Here is a 17,517-nt window from a genome sequence, read left to right on the forward strand (position 1 = left end):
GGGGACTTGTTTGCTAAGCTTGAGACTGGCACTCGAGCGTAAACGACCACTCTTTGAAGACTCTTTGATCTTTGCGCCCACTTTCAGTTCCCCTGTCTCCATCTCTCCCTCCTCTAGCTCATCTTCTTCCTTTTCATTTTCCTCAACAATATCCTCAAGTGCTAAGACATTGAACCTAGAGGGCGATATGATAACTTCATCTTCTCCCTGCATCTCGTCGCCATTAGTTTCATTCTTTTTCCTATTTCGAGGTGAAGGTGGAGACTCTCTACCCACCAAAGCCCAAACTTGGTTCTCTGCTGATTCTGTCTCCACTTCAGTACCCGTTTGTGATGTGCCTCCAACCTCAAAACATTTCCTCGAAACATCCCCAACAACATCACTCCCGAGTGCTGGGGGTAGTCCCTCAAGCTCCAATAGCAAGTCCTTGACAACATTTCGATTGTTGTCTAGGTCGTTACTCCCCGCAGACGTTCTGTTCATCACCTCCTCAGAGTGTCTTGAACCACTCAGTATCTCCTTATCCTTATGCAGGATTTGAACATTCTTTGATGAACAGCTGCTTCTGTCATGTCCCTAGTTCTAGATAAGGCCATCAGGACGGGCCATGGAACGAGGAGATGCACCAGTCAGGTCAAATGATCTAAAGACAAGCGTATCATGGTCCAAACAGAAGGTTAAGTGCATCAGATGGCTGAGACTTGACCAAGATAAGAAGGAAGGAAGCTAAAGAGAGCTGGACGAGTGGTCCATATGCTGGACAAGGTCTGGAGGCAGCTCATTCAGCTAGGTGGAGCTGGAAGGGAGTTCACATAGTCTGAGCTAGCTCACTGGAGCTGGAAAAGTAGCTCACTCATCTGGGGCAGCTAGCACTCAGCTCATCTCAGCTGGGTGGAGTGTTGGAGTCTTGGCCGGTCATTACGGATCATGGGTGGTTATGGTCCGGATCATGGACATGGGGGTCTGATGGGTCTGAGGGACTCTGGCAAGTAAGCTATGTAAGTGGGCAAGCTATTGGGCCAGAGATCGATCATCCCAAACGAAGAGAAGAGCAGTTGTGAGCGGTTGGACGGTTTGGGTGAAAAGGTGCAACCGCATGTGCCCCATCGTCCAATCAATGCTTCTGTTCGCCCAGAGCAGTTGGTGGTCTCTTCTCCTATAAATACAAGTCCCTCCTGTCGACATTGATGAGGAGAAAGGGAAGGGGAAAACTCTGCCCAATTCGTTACAGAAGTAAAGAAAGAAAAGAGAGAAGTTGGCCGCAAGGCAGTCCGTGTGGAGGGTTGGTGATTCCGGTGAGTTCTAGCCGTGGGCAAGGGAGACTCGATCGGAAATGGATACTAGACAGAAGGAGAAGACTGTGGAGAAGAGTTTGGGGATTTCCAAGCACACACCTAAGGTACAGGGTGTTAACCAAGTGGTATCGCCCAAGACCATTAATTCGGGTGGTCTGGCCGATTGATCCATGTGTTGTTGGTTGCATCTAATACTCTTTACCTGACAATATATCTCTTCTCTACTATATTCTTAAGTGTTCTGTGGGTTCAGTCTCATGGGCACGCCACCAGGCCTTGGCCAGATCAGTGTAATCTCTCCATGGCCTTGGTTGGGCATGTAAGGTCTGATCTTATAGTTCCAAAGGGGATTGATAGGATCCGACCATGGATATCTCTTAGTGGCTATTTATCATGAATTATCATGGTGAAAGATTAGTTTTATATCAAATATTTAGAGGTGGTCAGTTATGGCCATATGGGCGGTTCATGGGCAAGATCAGTATGATCGAGGCCGGTTCTGAGGAATCTGACTTGACCATTCTCTTAGTCATGAATTATCATGAATTATCATGAATTTTATTTAGATTCTAGACAAGTATCAGAAAGGGTCACTTTTGGCCAGATTAGGCTAAGTATCTGAACCATGCTTAGGATGATGTTTGCTAGGGTATCGGATGTGATTCTTATGCATATGTATTGTGGGGTTTGTTTTCAGGTCCTGATAGGGATCGTGGTAAGGCTAAGGAGCCATGAAGACCTTGGCCGTGTGGGATGTGTGATGTAGTGATAGTTTGATACAGTGAACTTATGATAGCCTATTGTGCAACTGAATGATATGAACGATTTGTATGGATCACATTGACTTATATATATGAAATTATGTTACCTTAAGCTTCCGCATTGTATTGTCTGATTACATGAACCTCAACGATTGAAAAATGACTTAGAAACTATTGGACTTAAACCGGCTGAAGTACACTTAGATATTAGATAAGGCCGCGGACTGGTTGGATCAAGGGATCCAGGTTTGGGTCTTACAAGTTGGTATCAGAGCATGCTTGATTCTAGGATCTTGTGTTAGGGCTGATCATCACACATCCGGCTGGGTCTCATGGCAGGTTTTGGGTATTGGTTAACTTAGTTTTGTTCGAGGTTTGCAAACAAAAATGTAACCTAACCTCTGTCTTGTGTTTTGTCTTTGCACACCTAAGGGAACTAGGAAGAGGTCTCAGAAAACTAAGGATGGGACAGGGGCGTCCAGTGCTGGAGATGCCTTAGTGCTTAATCCAGTGGAGTTGTCAGTCCCACCTACTGGTCGGACCGGGGAGGCCATCCTGACTGAAACTCAGATCAATAAAACTGAGGTTCAGCTGGGTGGAGAGGACAGGCAGCTGGAAGAGACCAGAGAACAGCTGAATGGAGCTGGGAGCCAGCTAGGTGCAGCTAGTGGGCAGCTGAGAGATGAACGGGATGGTGAAGCTGATCCAAACGTCCAGAGAGATGGGCGGACTGGTCCGGTTAATCAGATGGCTAAGCCATCCATGAAGGAAGTACTTGATGCAATCAAGGTAATGGGAAGTCAGATGCTGGCAATGACCCAAGTGTTCACACCAGTAGTGAACTCATCGGTGGGTCAGACTACACAAGCTCAAGTGATAGCTCCTGGAGCTGGTGGACCTAGTGGTCAAGTTGCACCTGTAGCTGAGGTGATTGAGCTGGATCCACCAGCTGGAACAGCTAGGAAGGTTGATTACTTGAAGGTGCTGGAGCACATCTCTCGGTTGGGAACAAAACACTTTGCTAGAAGTGTTGATCCTCTAGAGGCAGATGAGTGGAGGACCAGGCTGGTTCGCAATTTCAATTCCACTCGTTGCCCAGATGAGTATCAGAAGGACATTGCAGTCCACTTCCTGGAAGGGGATGCACACAACTGGTGGTTGGCCCTTGACAAGCGTACCAATGGTACCATTGATCGGTTTGCTGACTTTGAGGTTGAGTTCAACCACAAGTACTTTCCAGCAGAGGCATGGGATCGTTTGGAGTCTCAATTCTTGGACTTGGTCCAGGGAAAGAGATCAGTTCGGGAGTATGAAGAGGAGTTCAACCGCCTTAGGCGCTTTGTGGGAGGGGAGCTGGAGGATGAGGCAGTCCAGGTCCGGAGGTTCATAAGGGGCCTTAGGGTCGAACTCAAGACCTACTGCTCAGTCCGTACCTTTCACACAGTGTCTGAGTTGGTGGAGAGGATGGCAATGCTGGAGACCAATCTGGCTGAAGAAAACAAACAAAGACTGAAGAGTGTGGTGGTGTCTTCTGGTCAGAGTAGTGACCGGAAGAGAAAGAGGGATGCGGCCGAAGGGGGTAAAACCTCAAGTGGTAGGCCTGAGTGTCCCAAATGTGGAAAACACCATGGAGGCGAGTGCTGGAAGGCTATGGGAGCTTGTACCCATTGTGGTAAGATGGATCACTCAGCTCGAGACTGTCCTGGACCGGAGAGGAACCGTGGGCAAGGCTCGACCAGTGAGGCCAGGACTTGTCATCAGTGTGGCAAGAGAGGGCATTTCCGTGTGGACTGTCCTCAGTTGCAAACTGGACAAGGGAGGAGTCGTGTTGAGAAAAACCGACCAGACCACAAGCAAGGCCAAACCTCAGCGCCTCGAGTCTATGAGCTTTCAAGGGATGTGGATGAGTCCGGACCCTTCAAGGCGATCACTGGTAAAAAGTCTAACCTTATTCTTTTTAAATTAAGTAGAACTGCATGGTAAGGAATCTAGGATGGACTAGATACTTAGAGGAGGTCTTATGTAGGGACCTTATGTATTGGTGGTGTGGAAACACATGTACTATTTGATACTGGAGCTACACATAGCTTTGTGAGTCCAGATATGATTGGAAAAGGTATGTTCCAAATGGGAACCAGGAATGATCTTGGCTTGGTGAGTGGAGCTGGTGGGCAAGTTATGCATTCACTAGGTCTGGTTAAAGACATTCCAGTGATGATCCAGGACAGGGTAATGCCTGTGGATCTGATTGTGGTCCGCCTTAAGAATCACGAGGTGATCCTAGGCATGGACTGGCTTGGCAGGAATCGGGCCACCTTAGACTGTCATCGAGGGAGGGTGCAGTTTAAGAGTGGGTGTGGACCCCCGATCAAGTATCAAGGTATTAATCCGGCCTCTGGATGCTTAGTGTTATCAGCAGCCCGTGCGGAAAGGATGCTGGAACAAGGTTGTGAGGCTTATTTAGCCACAATCACCACTAAGGAGGTCGTAGGGGTTGGTGGCCCGGACGGGATACCGCTGGTAAGTAAGTTCGAAGATGTGTTTAGGTCACTACAGGGCATTCCCCCTGATAGGTCTGACCCATTCATAATAGAGCTGGAACCAAGGACGACCCCAATGTCAAAGAGCCCATACCGCATGGCTCCGGCCGAAATGGCTGAGCTAAAGAAACAACTCGAGGAGTTGCTGGATAAAGGGTTCATACGCCCAAGTGTATCACCCTGGGAAGCACCAGTCCTCTTTGTTAAAAAGAAGGATGGTAGTTTCAGGTTGTGCATAGACTACAGAAAGCTGAACAGGGTTACTATAAAGAATAAGTACCCTTTGCCTAGGATTGATGAGTTGCTAGATCAGTTGAGGGGAGCCAAGTGGTTTTCAAAAATTGATTTGGCTTCAGGCTATCATCAAATCCCTATTGCATCGGAAGATGTAAGGAAGACAGCTTTCCGGACTAGGTATGGTCACTACGAGTTTGTGGTCATGCCATTCGGATTGACCAATGTACCAGCAGCCTTTATGATGATGATGAATGGAGTCTTCGAGATTTCTTAGATGAATTTGTAATCATCTTCATTGATGACATACTTGTATATTCTAAGACTCGAGAGGACCATGAGAGGCATCTCAGATTGGTGTTGGAACGGTTGAGAGAGCAGCAACTGTTTGCTAAGCTAAGCAAATGTAGCTTCTGGCAAAAGAGCATTGGCTTCCTAGGACATGTAGTGTCTGAGGAAGGAGTCTCAGTTGATCAAGAAAAGATCAAATGTATACAAGAGTGGCCGAGACCAAAGAATGCAACTGAAGTGAGAAGTTTCTTGGGTCTGGCCGGCTACCACAGGAAGTATGTCAAGGGGTTTGCTAGTGTGGCAAAACCTATGACACAACTACTGGAAAAGATGTCAAGTTCAAGTGGTCTGAAGCTTGTGAAAAGTGCTTTATAGCCTTGAAGGACATGCTGACCAGTGCACCAGTCCTGGTGTTACCTGAGGCCGACCAACCATATGTGGTGTACACAGATGCATCCATCACCGGACTAGGCTGTGTGCTCACACAACATGGGAAGGTCATAGCATATGCCTCAAGGCAGCTCAGGAAACATGAGGGCAACTACCCAACCCACGACCTGGAGATGGCCGCAGTGGTATTTGCCTTGAAGATATGGAGATCATTTTTGTATGGTGCCAAAGTTCAGATTCTCACTGACCACAAGAGCCTGAAGTACATATTCACTCAGCCTGAGATGAATTTAAGACAAAGGCGCTGGATGGATTTTGTGGCCGACTATGATTTGGACATAGCCTACCACCCAGGCAAGGCCAATCTAGTGGCTGATGCATTAAGCAGGCGTAGGGCTGAAGTATCAGCAGAGAAGGAAGTAGAGATCTTGGAAGGGATGGTCCGGTCATTGAATCTAAACACCTTGGCCAGTGAGAATGAGCCTTTGGGTTTGGAGGCTGTGAACCAGGCTGATCTCCTTACAAGAATCCAACAAGCACAAGGCTCGGATGAGAATTTGCAAAAGGTTGCAAGGAATGACAAGACTGAGTACCAGATCACCAGCAATGGTACCATTTTGGTACATGGGAGAATCAGTGTTCCTGGTGACCGGGAACTAAAGGAAGAGATTATGAGACAAGCTCATAAGTCTAAGTTCTCAGTGCACCCGAGGCTAAACAAGATGTATAAAGACATCAAGAGGTATTACCATTGGATCAGAATGAAGGCTGATATAGCTGAGTGGGTGGCAAGGTGTCCTACTTGCCAACTAGTTAAAGCAGAGCATCAGGTCCCAAGTGGTTTACTTCAAAACCTCCCTATACCAGAGTGGAAGTGGGATCACCTCACAATGGACTTTGTGACTGGGTTCCCTTCGACCAGGAACAAGAAGGATGCAGTTTGGGTGATTGTAGATCGCCTGACCAAATCTGCACACTTCTTACCCATTAAAATGGGTGATGGAGTGGATGAAATTGTAAAGGTTTATGTGAATGAGATAGTGAGGCTGCATGGAGTGCCGGCCAGTATAGTCTCAGATAGAGACCCTCGGTTCACATCTTACTTCTGGAGGGCTTTTCAAAAGGCCCTAGGAACCAGAGTGAACATGAGTACATCTTATCATCCTCAAACGGATGGTCAATCTGAAAGAACCATCCAGACCTTGGAGGACATGCTAAGGGCATGTGTTTTAGACTGGGGAGATTCATGGGAAAAGCACTTGCCACTGGTGGAGTTTGCATACAACAACAGCTTTCACACCAGCATAGGCATGTCCCCTTATGAAGCATTGTATGGGCGACCTTGCAGGACACCCTTATGCTGGACTCAAGTGGGGGAGCGCAGCATGATAGGTCCTGAGATTGTGGAAGAGACCACAAAGAAGATCAAGCTAGTCAAAGAGAAAATGAAGGACGCGCAGGACCGCCAGAAGAGTTATGCGGATAAGAGAAGGAAACATCTTGAGTTTGAGGTTGGTGATCGAATCTATCTCAAGATGATTACCTTTAAAGGTAGGACCAGAGTTTCTGGAAGAAGGAAACTGGACCCTAGGTTCTTAGGTCCATTCAGGATACTTGAAAGAGTTGGGGCGGTGGCTTTCAAGTTGGATTTGCCATCTGCAATGGATGCTTACCATAATGTTTTCCATGTGTCTCAACTAAGAAAGTGTCTAACGGATCAGGACATTGTATTGCCTGAGATTCCAAAAGATCTTGGTAAGAACCTCACCTTAGAAACAAGGCCGGTTCGGATCATTGATCGGATGGAAAAGGCAATGAGAAGGAAAACAGTCCCCATGCTTAAAATAGTATGGGAATTCAATGGCAAGGACATTATCACTTGGGAAACAGAAACAAAAATGAAAGCTGAGTATCCTGAGTGGTATGGTCAATATGAGGGTGGTGAACCATCGAGTTTGAACTCGGGGACGAGTTCCTTCCAAGTGGGGGAGACTTGTCATGTCCCTAGTTCTAGATAAGGCCATCAGGACAGGCCATGGTACGAGGAGATGCACCAGTCAGGTCAAATGATCTAAAGACAAGCGTATCATGGTCCAAACAGAAGGTTAAGTGCATCAGATTGCTGAGACTTGACCAAGATAAGAAGAAAGGAAGCTAAAGAGAGCTGGACGAGTGGTCCATATGCTGGACAAGGTCCGGAGGCAGCTCATTCAGCTAGGTGGAGCTGGAAGGGAGTTCTCATAGTCTGAGCTAGCTCACTGGAGCTGGAAAAGTAGCTCACTCATCTGGGGCAGCTAGCACTCAGCTCATCTCAGCTGGGTGGAGTGTTGGAGTCTTGGCCGGTCATTACGGATCATGGGTGGTTATGGTCCGGATCATGGACATGGGGGTCTGATGGGTCTGAGGGACTCTGGCAAGTAAGCTATGTAAGTGGGCAAGCTATTGGGCCAGAGATCGATCATCCCAAACGAAGAGAAGAGCAGTTGTGAGCGGTTGGACGGTTTGGGTGAAAAGGTGCAACCGCATGTGCCCCATCGTCCAATCAATGCTTCTGTTCGCCCAGAGCAGTTGGTGGGCTCTTCTCCTATAAATACAAGTCCCTCCTGTCGACATTGATGAGGATAAAGGGAAGGGGAAAACTCTGCCCAATTCGTTACAGAAGTAAAGAAAGAAAAGAGAGAAGTTGGCCGCAAGGCAGTCCGTGTGGAGGGTTGGTGATTCCGGTGAGTTCTAGCCGTGGGCAAGGGAGACTCAATCGGAAATGGATACTAGACAGAAGGAGAAGACTGTGGAGAAGAGTTTGGGGATTTCCGAGCACACACCTAAGGTACAGGGTGTTAACCAAGTGGTATCGCCCAAGACCATTAATTCGGGTGGTCTGGCCGATTGATCCATGTGTTGTTGGTTGCATATAATACTCTTTCCCTGTCAATATATATCTTCTCTACTATGTTCTTAAGTTTTCTGTGGGTTCAGTCTCATGGGCACGCCACCAGGCCTTGGCCAGATCAGTGTAATCTCTCCATGGCCTTGGTTGGGCATGTAAGGTCTGATCTTATAGTTCCAAAGGGGATTGATAGGATCTGACCATGGATATCTCTTAGTGGCTATTTATCATGAATTATCATGGTGAAAGATTAGTTTTATATCAAAGATTTAGAGGTGGTCAGTTATGGCCATATGGGCGGTTTATGGGCAAGATCAGTATGATCGAGGCCGGTTCTGAGGAATCTGACTTGACCATTCTCTTAGTCATGAATTATTATGAGTTATCATGAATTTTATTTAGATTCTGGACAAGTATCAGAAAGGGTCACTTTTGGCCAGATTAGGCTAAGTATCCGAACCATGCTTAGGATGATGTTTGCTAGGGTATCGGATGTGATTCTTATGCATATGTATTGTGGGTTTTGTTTTCAGGTCCTGATAGGGATCGTGGTAAGGCTAAGGAGCCATGAAGACCTTGGCCGTGTGGGATGTGTGATGTAGTGATAGTTTGATACAGTGAACTTATGATAGCCTATTGTGCAACTGAATGATATGAATGATTTGTATGAATCACATTGACTTAAATATATGAAATGATGTTACCTTAAGCTTCCGCATTGTATTGTCTGACTACATGAACCTCAACGATTGAAAAATGACTTAGAAACTATTGGACTTAAACCGGCTGAAGTACACTTAGATATTAGATAAGGCCGCGGACTGGTTGGATCAAAGGATCCAGGTTTGGGTCTTACAGCTTCCCTTGTGGCCCCAAGTAGCACACACGTTGCATTTTGGAGGTAACCAAGGGTAGCTAACATCTATCATCACTTTCCTCTCATCCTTGTCCAGACAAATAATCTTTTCCACCAGTGGTTTACACAAGTTGACCTCTACCAGGACCCTGGCCACGTCAAGCCTAGTACACTTCTCAGTGTTTGGATGCAACTTGACAAACTTGCCTGCTGCGCGACTGAGACACTTCAGGGCTCGCTGAGAGATCAGCGGACTCGGAACCCCCTTGAGATCAATCTAGATGGGCATGGCCAAAAGATCTGGAGGGTCTAGAGCCGTTTCTGGGGACCATTCATTCACCACCAAGGGGACGTTAGCAATGTGCCAGTACTGACGCTGAATCACTCGAGCTCTCATATGTGGGTTCTCAATCCGGAACAAGACGGTATTCTTTTTGAGAAATTGCACATCGATTTTGTTTCCCATCTTCGGTGAGGACCAGAGTCGATTCACAGTGGCGTGGATTGAACCTATGTGAGGAGCGTCGCCGATGAAGTACCCAACCACATAGCACTGCCAGAGAGTGTTTGGGTCTGCCAGGATCTCGTCGGGGATTATAATCTCCACAACGCCGTCCACAGGGGCTGAAGGCGGAGGTGGCTCAGTTGGAGGTGTCTTCGCCCAGGGGGAGCGCTCTTTTCCTTCTGCGTCTGCCTCTGGGAGGAGCTGTGAGTCACGAGTCGAATCGCTGTCGTTGTCTCCTAGGGTTTCCATAGCCTAAACTTCCTCGCAATTTCTTAATTCCATTTAATTTTTTTTTTTAATTTTAAATAATTTAAAATTATTTTTCATGCTCATTCCTTTTTTTTTAGGAAGGGGGGGGGGGGGGGTATTAATATTTCTTATAATTTAGCTTACTTATAAATGATAATTTATAACTGATTTAATGTATTATTAATTTAATATATACAATATTTATACTTATAGTCTTGCATTTTTACGGTCCTACTTAACCGGAAATAAAACATCCAGGTCAAAACCATGATTAAAATATACCAGTCAAAATAATCATTTTCACACTTTTGCGCTCTTACAAATGTAAAATACATAGGTCGAAATCATGATCAAAATATAAATTTGAAGTTATATTCATTTAAACTGTAAAATATAAATAGTAAATTTATATAATATATAAATAAATATAAATTAGTCTGTCATTAGGGGACATAAAAAAAAGGTTACCGAACCGTTCTCTCTCTCCTTGCGACTCTCTGAGCGATTAGCACAAACCTCCATTTTTTGTGATTTCGGCGTCGGCTCCGACGTCGGTTGTGCTCTTCTTCTACTTTGTTTCTTTGTTTCATATTCAATAATACTGAGCGATGAATATGTCAATACATATTGCAGTTATCGTTCTTTGTTGCTTACATTCACCCCTTCGACAACGGTACTCAATTTTTTTACCCCAGTTATCGTCTCTTGAGATGGCTGCTGTCATTGATTGGATATCTTTTTGTTCTGTCTTTGAGTCATGGGGGAAATATACGAGGCAAATTCGTCGAATTGAAGGTTTTATTTTCTCCAATTTGAAGCGTATTCATCCGGCAAATCCCTTTGATTTTGCCGACGTTTTTCCGGCAAATCTGTAAGGTTTTGTCAGCGCCATCCCCGAGAACTTGTTGCGCGATGTTAATCTTTCTCCTCTGGTCAATTCTGGAGAGATGCAGTCATTCCTTAAGCCACCTTGGCCGGGAAACTATGACATCGCTTTCATCGTGCACCTATTATCGTCGGAATCCGTCATGACCTTTACTGTACAGAAAAGAATTTGGGTGCTTGAGGAAACTATGTTTACAGGGATCAGGTTTGGTTACTCCGGAGTAACCAATGTGGGTTACATATGTCCTTGTTAACGGGTTTGATTAACATCAATCAGGTTTGGTTTGGGGTTTATAAACTTTCAGAGATGATGTCTCAAGGGTATGAAACTATGGTTGTCAATTTCTCACTTCAAGCTGTAATACGATGGCGTGGGTATTGGAGGATGTGGAAACAATCATGGCATCGGAGAACTTCAGTGTCATTGGGTGGACGGGATAAACAGAAGACTACATCATCAGTCTATTGGAGTCACAAAAGGAGTATTATAGAGTCTACCTTAAAACAAATAACACGGATATGGGCTAATTGGTACCGTGTGGACATCTCAAACTATGTCCTGGATACAATGGCTTTTTACTGTACAATATGGAAAAAGAATGAAATGTCAAAATGGCATACCTATTGTATCAGAGATAGCCAAATTCTGGAGAAGGAAAATAACAGATTACACATTATGTTAACGTGTAAGGCTTACTGCAAAAGAAAGCAACGTCATTCTTCACTTCTTCAAATAATTTCTCTTCAGCATATGTCGCATATATCTGCTTATGTAATAAATTGTATCTTATTGTTTTGTATACGATTCTGTAACTCTAATTGTACTTTGGCATATTAATAAAATCTGTTTAGACGTTAAAAAAAAAATTAGTCTGTCAATATATTACTTTACACATATTGCATATATAAATAATAAGCCAATGCAAATTCAATACAATAAATATATGATATAGTAGATGGTTCAAAAAAACAAAATAAACTTACTCAAAATTAAAAAAAGAGGTCACTGTCTTATCATGCTATAAAATCCTATGTTTGTATACATATGCTTAACTTAAAAAATCTAAAACATGTATTCAAATTAGATTTTTCATAACAACTCCGACATGTTGTCGCTTAATATCATGAGTTGTATTGTAACTCTTAAGAACTACAAAAATATTATCTTTATGGCTAACGATTTTTTCACAAAATTGAAGGTATATTCTCTTAATAAACTCCATAAATATTTAACCATAAATATCTAACCACCTATAAATATAAAATCATTGACTAAAAAATCGACCATAACTGAAGCCTACTTCGGACCATGTCTTCCAATAAGACTGTTAATTAGCTTAAGGATGTTAAACCGTATAAGAGTGGATGGCGTGTTCAAATTATGTTGCTTCACTCATGGAGGCAATTTACCAGTTACAATGAAGATATTCTTAAATTGATCATGACCGACAAAACTGTATATATTTTTTCATTACCACAGTTTAGAAGTATTAATTCAATTTTTATATTTTTTTTGTATGGTGTAAAAAATACACTTCACTTGCAAGAACATATACCACTAATGATATAAAAACAAAATTTCTACGTACATACAAGCGTAAACAAACACCCGCGCATCAACAAATACCCGCACGGTTGCGCAGATCAAAGTTTAGTGTGCATTATAATGAATAGCATGACAACTAAATATGAACGTGATATCAACACACCAGTTAGATATTCAAGACACGCATCATAAGCAACCATTGAAATGTTGATAATACTCGATTTTAAGAGTTCTTAACTCGTAATCTTCAGATAAAAAATCAGGAGACTCCTTTCTTACTTCAAAATGAGTTGATTGATCATACATGGAAACACTAAAATAACTACATTGAGTAATTTATATTTTATGTTTTTATGAATCAATGTGTAATATATTATTATTTTATGTATTTATGTGTTATATTCAATTGTATTTATTAAATATTATGTTTAATATTTTTAATGTGTATGTATTTTTTATTTATATAATGTTTAATGACTATAATTAATTTATATTAAAATTAAAGACTGAAATGCAATTTACATAAAAAAAATTTAAGAAAATTTAAGGTTTCTTTTTGGAGTAATCCATCCCCAAGCCCTCATTTTAAGAATTCCCCACTCTCAAAATGAGGTTCCTTCATGGAGATTCTAACACCACCGAACCGTTTGAGACATCGGTCAGCTGGTCAGACAACAATCAAACAAGAACATGCCGAAACGACCTTCTTCAGCCAAGTCTGGAAATGTCACAACGAGTTGAGAATAGAGTTTCCAAGTCCCAAAACATAATTCTGTAACCTGGAATATCCATCCAAAACTCGTTTCCTCTATTCTTTGGTCTGAAGCTTTGCAATCCGTACCGAGTCATAGATTTGTGTTAGGTTGGACTAACCTAATATCAGATTCAATACACCACAAATATAAAACATACTTTATTTCATACATATAACATGAAGTTTACAAGCCCAATATATTATACATAAGGTCCATAGACACGCCAAAAGTAAAACATACATTCACATATCTTGAAAACGAGTCTTTAGCAAAAGATGTCAAATCTACACCAGTTCTTACAGTTCCGCCAGCGCTACGGTCCTTTCTACTAGTCACCTGCAAAAGGATGCGAAGAGTGAGTGAACTAGTTTCACTCAGTGAGCCATGGTTTCCTATCTAGCACATACAACTATCTGTCATCACGAACCCAACCCCAAACACAATAATTATATAAATTTCAAATTTTAGCAATCTAAGAAATTATGTATATAAATTTAAAGCATACAAATATATAAAACTTACAAAGTACATTAATTATGTATTATATTATAATATTATTTGATAAAAAATTTATCACTTCAATCTTATTTCATATTTTGAAAACACGGATCAAAGAATTAAAATAAAAGTTTTGGATTAGGAAACAAAATTCTGATCAAGGAACTTGACTATCGACAACATCTTCTCTCTCCTCTCTCTAGCTTTTGTGTTTTCTCTCTCTTTTCTCTCATCAACAAAGTGTTGTTTTTCAGTGACCGGTGCATGGTGACTCTGTTAACACCATTTAGATCTGATGTAGCTTCTCTTTCTTTATATCTGATATTTTCTTTCGTTTTCGCTGAGTTTTGGATTTTGATTTTCGGGTTGGTTCGTGAACTTGGTGAGCTCTGTCGTTTCTCTATTGGTTTCGTCAATAGTTATGTCTGATCTGAGTTTCATTTATTTAGTAGATGCGGTTGCGTCTAGGTTTGGTTGTGGCAGGTTTGGTTGTGGCAGACTGGCAGTACAGTTCATGTTTCGGTTGTTCATCAGTTTGTGATTCTTTCTCTGTTTTAGTTCTTCCCATAGCTCATTTCTTTTGGTTGAGTTATTGAAAGGTTTTGAAGAAATCTCTTATCTTGCTTCCTGTTCTTGGTAGGACAATATCTGTTTTGGTTAACAACAAAGTTGTTCAAGCGTTTTTTCTGTGAAGATATCTGGTTTAATAGAGCTTTTTTCGGCTGAAGCGGATAAAGGTATTACGCTTTATTGAGTGTTCTATCAACTATGTGGTCTACACTAACTTGGTCTATGTTCCTGTGGATAAAGAAATGCACCTCTGAGCTTTTGGTATGTTTCTATCATCTACTTTATTAAAACAGGAGAACGCTTATAGAATAACTCTAAAGTTACACAATATTTACAGCCAAATTCCACTGAAAATTAAATTAGTCTCACATTAAAAATGATTGTCTTTTCCACATATTCATTGTTTTCCTAAAATAACTCAAACGAACTAAAAACAAGGAAACAAATTATTAATAACTCAAACTAATTACATTGTTTTCCTAAATGTGATTTCCACGACTATAATAAAGGAACTATATCAATTTAGAATCCAGAATATTAAAACAAGCTCAAAATCTTTGATTTACGCCTATAACAAAGGAACAAGCATAAAATCTTAGATAAACATTTACGGAATAAGCACAAAATCTTATCACGTTTTTACATTCTTTTTTTACTTTTCCAAATCTAATCTATTAAAACTGGAGTACAAATTGAAATTAACCCTCAGTTTTCCTTAAATAATACAAGTTTATGCCACTAGCTTAAACCATGTTTAACACTTAAATAAAACCATTTAAATCTAATTTAAATAACTAACCAAACCGTACGTAGTAGTTAACCCAAACAAACGTCAATTCAATAATATTACTAAAACCTGAATTAATTAAAAATCTTAACCATTCATCACTTCTTCCTTTAAGGAATCCAAACTCTTATAAATTTGGAATCACACCAAAAATAGAATGGCATCTTCTTATCGTACACTGCTCCACTATAAATTTCTAACCTTCGTATGGCAAACATAAACCATATAATTATCATATATTCAGTCAATGAAAATTCAACAAAAAACATATTATTAGTTCGTTACTTTTCGGATTACAAAGTGAGCATAAAAACTAAGAATTGTTTTTTATCATTTGAATACTTTTTTCATGGATAAATCCAATTATTATTATATATCAACCATTTGGTCAATATCGACCAACAAACCTTTTCTACATCACAAACATTTGGTCAATATCGACCAACAAACCTTCTCACGATACAACTTGTTTAAATATAATAATATATAATTAGTTATATGGTAAATGTTAGAATATATATTTACCAATTATAAAAACAAATAATTATTTTGAATCAAAAATAAAAATAAACACCCGCACATCTAGTTACTTCATAAATTTTATTTACCATTATAATTCAATGTCATTTATTTTACGTATTAACCATAATAATTTCATATGTCTAAATGAAATTACTCCATTAGTGACAAGAAGTCAAACCGGTTAACAAAATTAGTTTTATTTGTTTACTAAATCATTTAGACATGGACATTCATGTATTCGTTCAGATACATATCGGTTTTTATGGATATCGAGTTTTTGGATTTAAAGTTAAATTATGTTCGGGTATTATAAATTTTCAAACAAGGTTCAAGTTGGATTCTTTTGGATCCGGGTAAGTTTGTAGGAACCTAAAAATATCTAAATAACCTATATGTTTTAAGAATATCACTAAACAATTTATAAAAAAAAGTAAAAATCAAACCCGCACCGTGCGGGTCAAGCTCTAGTATATATTAATCTTCGAACATTATAGCTATTGAGTGTAGACACGTATCATCATTAGGATGATTCTCAGAATCTTTAGTAAATATGTTGGTCCATAATTATACTCCTTTTTTATTAAATTAACTACCATACTGATTAGTAGTGCATGAAAAGATATCTACTCTATTAAAATAGAGTCCTATTTGAATCCTACCATGACATGTTTTTAATTTGGACCTATTGAATAAGTCATTACTTTTTTACATGTGATTTTTTATTTGGACCATCATTTTATAAATGTTAAATATACTTTTGTATTTACCTAATAACTTTAAACCCTTTTAACATTAGATAATGGCCAAAACTTCTCCGCAAAAGTATAATTGATCTGGATCTATGATACTAATATGCGTTCTTCAAACAAAGTTTGCAAGGTTCTTCATTGTTTTTTTAGGAATCGGATCTCTTATTTGATGCTCTGAGATTTCGATGTTTTAGTTAAAAAAATTAACGATTATGATTATGGATCTATGAGAATCATTTCGATTTTCACATCTTCTCATCGTAATTGCTATATATACATTCTGAGTTCTAAACGATATAAACGATGACGAGCATTAGGTTTTATATTCAGCAGATGGTGTGAAATTTGATGGGGAAAGAACTTGATGAGATCGGTGGATTTGAGTCTAGGTTAGTCTTATACCTGCTTTTGTGTTAGCTTCTTTGGTCCCTTGATATGAAGAGTGAATATTTAATCAATTGAAGTGAAGTTTTCAGTATGTTCTGCTTGAGAATGAGTTGATTAGTATTTGTCTGATTCCTCAATTTACTTGCAGTGAAGAAGATGATATGAAATATGACTTTTTATTAGTTACATTAACCTAAACTTTTCTTATTTGATAGATTACTAAAATATCTTAGGTTACAAGGGGAGAGAAGCGAGAGATTACGATGGGACCGATGAAAGTGGCAAAGGTGTTAAATATCATAGAGCTGAGATCGTTTCCAATTCCAACCAATCTGATTAACACGTAGGTACGTATGATAATGACAAAAGCAAGAGTGGAGAAGATGAGGATAATTATGAGAATGAGGAAGGTGTTTGTGAGCTCAAGAAGGTAGAACTGGTCTTGAAAGTCCAAGAATAGTGTTGTTGACAATAGAGTCCATGGTCGCAAACTATCAGAAACTTGATGGACTCCATTAATCTCCATCGATCCCTTTCTTCGACGCAGGTACTCTTTTCTCTCTTCAGTGATGCACTTCTGTTTTCGTATATGAGCAACACTCATAATCATAGGCGTTGAAGTTGCAGATACTGAATGTACGCTTATCGTATGAAAATAGACAAAGGGGTAATTTCTTTCTGATACACTTGCTTGGTGCAGTTACCTCGTGAATATTATCTCTTGGTGGTAATTTAAGAAGCAAGCTTTACAAGTTCTGTGTCTACTACATTTTTGTGTTTTATCTTTTGGTTTTCAATAGATTAGGTCTC

The 17,517-nt window shown here is 40.6% G+C and overlaps 1 pseudogene; it reads left to right on the forward strand.

Annotated features, from left to right (window-relative positions):
- The first annotated feature begins 1,333 nt into the window (after positions 1-1,333).
- LOC106297585 lies at positions 1,334-7,529 on the forward strand (annotated as a pseudogene).
- Positions 7,530-17,517: the final 9,988 nt, after the last annotated feature.

Source organism: Brassica oleracea, chromosome C6 (assembly GCF_000695525.1).
Source record: "Brassica oleracea var. oleracea cultivar TO1000 chromosome C6, BOL, whole genome shotgun sequence".
Classification (NCBI taxonomy): domain Eukaryota; kingdom Viridiplantae; phylum Streptophyta; class Magnoliopsida; order Brassicales; family Brassicaceae; genus Brassica; species Brassica oleracea.